This window comes from Ursus maritimus, unplaced genomic scaffold (genome assembly GCF_017311325.1).
Source record: "Ursus maritimus isolate PB19 unplaced genomic scaffold, ASM1731132v1 scaffold_14, whole genome shotgun sequence".
NCBI lineage: Eukaryota > Metazoa > Chordata > Mammalia > Carnivora > Ursidae > Ursus > Ursus maritimus.
In genome coordinates this window covers 11083352-11086914 of record NW_024423786.1, presented here as the reverse complement: position 1 = coordinate 11086914, position 3563 = coordinate 11083352, and the positions used below count along the sequence as shown (strand labels likewise).

Genomic DNA, 3563 nt, shown 5'->3' with positions numbered 1-3563 from the left:
GGAATCACAGTTTCAATACATAATGTGAATAGAATGACAACAAAGAACGTAACTGATAAAATTTGGGAGGGGAATTAGACAGTTATGTAAGAGTATCAATTATTTCATCTTTTATACTGAGAAGTTTAAAAATATAATTTGGTAGGTTCTCTAACATCGACCACCTGAGAGTCTTGCTGTAAGAAGCAACAATCTGCTTGGCAGCCACAAAGCAGCAACCATGAGTGAATGCATCTCCGTACATGTTGGCCAGGCTGGTGTTCACTTTGGCAGTGCCTTCTGGGAGCTGTATTGCCTGGAACACGGCATCCAGCCCAATGGTCAGATGCCAAGTGACAAGACTGTTGGTGGAGGTGACTCTTTCAACACCTTCTTCGATGATATCAGTGCCAGCAACCATGTGTCCAGGGCAGTGTTTGTAGACCTGGAACCCACAGTCATTGATGAAGTTTGCACTGGCACCTACTGCCAGCTCTTCCACCCTGAGGAGCTCATCACAGGCAAGAAAGATGCTGTCAGTAACTATGTCCAGGGGCACTACACCGTTGAGAAGGAGATCATTGATCTTGTCTTGGGCAGGATTCGGAAACTGACTGACCAGTGTGCAGTTCTTCAGAGTTTCTTGGCTTTCCACAGCTTTGGAGGGGCAACTGGTTCTAGGTTCACTTCCCTGCTGATGAAACATCTCTGTTGATTATGGCACGAAGTCCAAGCTGGAGTTCTCCATTTACCCAGGCCCCCAGGTTTCCATGCTGCAGTTGAGTCCTACAACTCCAGCCTCACTACCCACACCACCCTCTAGCACTCTGATTGTGCCTCCATGGTAGACATTCAGGCCATCTCTGACATCTGTGGTAGAAAACTCGATGTTGAACACGCAGCCTACACTAACCTAAATAGGTTGATAGGTCAAATTGTGTTCTCCAACACTGCTTCCCTCAGATTTGATGGAGTTCTGAATGTTCATCTGACAATTCCAGACCAACATGGTCCCCTGTCCCTGCATCCACTTCCCTCTGGCCACATATTCTTCTGTCATCTCCACTGAGAAAGCCTACCATGAAAGCTTTTTGTAGCAGAGATCACCAATGCATACTGTGAGCCAGTCAACCAGATGGGGAAATGTGACTGTTGCCATGGTAAATACATGGCTCACTGCCTGTTGTACCATGGTGACATGGTTCCCAAAGATGTCAGTGCTGCCATTGTCACCATCAAGACCATGCTTACCATCCAGTTTGTGGACTTGTGCTCCACTGGCTTCAGATTGGCATTAGTTACCAGCCTCCCACCATGGTACCTGGTGGACACCTTGCCTCAGTACAGGGAGCTGTGTACATGCTGACCAATACACCACAGGTGTTTCTGAGGCCTATGCTTGCCTGGACCACAAGTTGGACCTGATGTATTCCAAGTGTGCCTTTGTTCACTGGTATATGGTTGAGAGTATGGAGGAAGGAGAGTTTTCTGAGGTCTGTGAGGCTGCCCTTGAGAAGGATTATGAGGATGTTGGTGTGGATTCTGTTGAAAGAGAGCGTGAAGATGATGGAGAGGAATACTAAAGTTAAAAATGTCATAACAGGGGTGCCTGGGTGGCTCAGTCAGTTAAGCATCTGCGTTTGGCTTGGGTATTGGCCCCAGGGTCTCGGTTTCGAGCCCTAAGTCAGGCTCCCTGCTTGGTGGGGAGTCTGCTTCTCCCTCTGCCCCTCACCCTGCTCGTGCTCTCTCTTTCCCACTCTCTCTGTCTCAAATAAATAAATAAAATCTTTTTTAAAAATGTCATAATGGTTCTACTTTTACAGGGAAGTTTATTCTGTTGTAAACATTGGAAAGTTGTGCTCTGATCATTTAATGTGTATGTACCAGTGTATACTCTCGTATACAATTACTGACCTATGCTTTAAAACATACTTTCTAACAGACCCAAGCTGTCCATTTCTCTCATGGGTTTGAATAAAGTATTCCCTGTCTTAAAAAAATCATGTATAGCTGATAATTAAGACGGTTGGTGTTTGAGTATAGTTTAAGGTGTAGAGTAAGCATTAGAACAACTAATGACTATAGCAATACCTACTAAACTGGTGTTGGAGAAAAGGAATTGGAGATATCAATCCATCATTGTTCCTAGTGTCTACAAAATAGAAGATCAAGTGTACAAAATAATGTTTTAGATATAAAATAAAACATTAAAATGACCCAAAAGAGAAAAGAAAGTTTCTGAAGCATAGTAAGCTACCCAAGTCACGCACAACAAAGCAAAGAAATATCAGAACACGGAAAAAATAAAGCAGTAAAAGAGAAAACATAACATAAAATATGATGCTGGGATCAATATTAATAATATATTTTAATATAAATGGGATACACTTATTGAAAGAAAAGAGTCTCAGACTATATCTCAAAGCACAAGCAAAGTGGTACTGTATGTGTGTGATAAATCCAAAGCAGAAAGATTAAAAATAGAAGGACTGTAACAGCATACCGAACCCACACATATAAAAAACAAGATTTATGCTTTAATATAGACAAATATAAATCAGGGAAATAAGCACTGAATGTGATAAAGAAGGTATTGTAGGTTGAGTCATGTCCCCCAGGAGGACATGTAAGTACTAACGCTGGTACCTGTGAATGTGACTTTACTCATTAGAAATAAGGTCTTTTAGGTGTAATCAAGTTAGGATGAGGGCCTGATGGGTTAGGGTGGACTCTAATCCAATGTCTGGTGTTCCTGTAAGAGAGAAATTTGGACAGAAACACATAGAGGGAAGACGGATATGCGACGATGGAGGGCAAAGATTGGTGTTATGCTGCCACAAACCAAGGGACACAAAAAATTGCTAGCAACCACCAGAGGCTAGAAAGAGGCAAGGAAGCACCCTCTCCTAGAGTCTTCAGAGAAAGTGTGGCTTTGTTGACACCTTGATTTTGGACTTCTAAACTCCCAAACTGAAAGGCAATACACTTATTTTGTTCTAAATGACCACATTTGTGGTACTTTGTTATGGCAGCCCTAACAATACACCAGGTAAACAAAATTCCAATTAATACAATTCATAAACAAAAAAGCACAGTAAATCAATGGAAAATCAGACAAAACACATTGATCATAAGAGAGTCATATATTCATCTCAGGCCATGAAAGATCAAGTATATGAAAGGTAAATTCACAGAAGACTGGCAAATTGAAGTAGAAGGCGTAGATGTAACTTAACTCTATCAACATCTATACCCTGAAAGAGAATGCACATAATTTCCCCTGTGCCAATTAAATATTTACTAAAAGAATACATAGCAAAATATAAAAATATTACAGACAACTATATCTAACCCCAATGTGACAAAACCAGAAATTAAGATCAAAATTATAAATCCTGCCTGATGACCTGGTAAAATAAATCAGAGAAAGTGAGGAATGAGAGAAGGAAAAAAAAGAATAGCTGGCAAAGATATGATAGATGGAGATGAATGAAGAGAAAGAGAGATCGGTGAGCATGTTACCTGAATGTTGGTTTAGCAAAGAAATCAAAGTAAAAATTTCAGGGTATATAAAAAAAAGATAA

At 40.9% G+C, this 3563-nt stretch overlaps 1 pseudogene; it reads left to right on the top strand.

Moving 5' to 3' along the window:
* Nucleotides 1–220: 220 nt before the first annotated feature.
* LOC103669590 lies at nucleotides 221–1562 on the top strand (annotated as a pseudogene).
* The last annotated feature ends 2001 nt before the right edge of the window (nucleotides 1563–3563 follow it).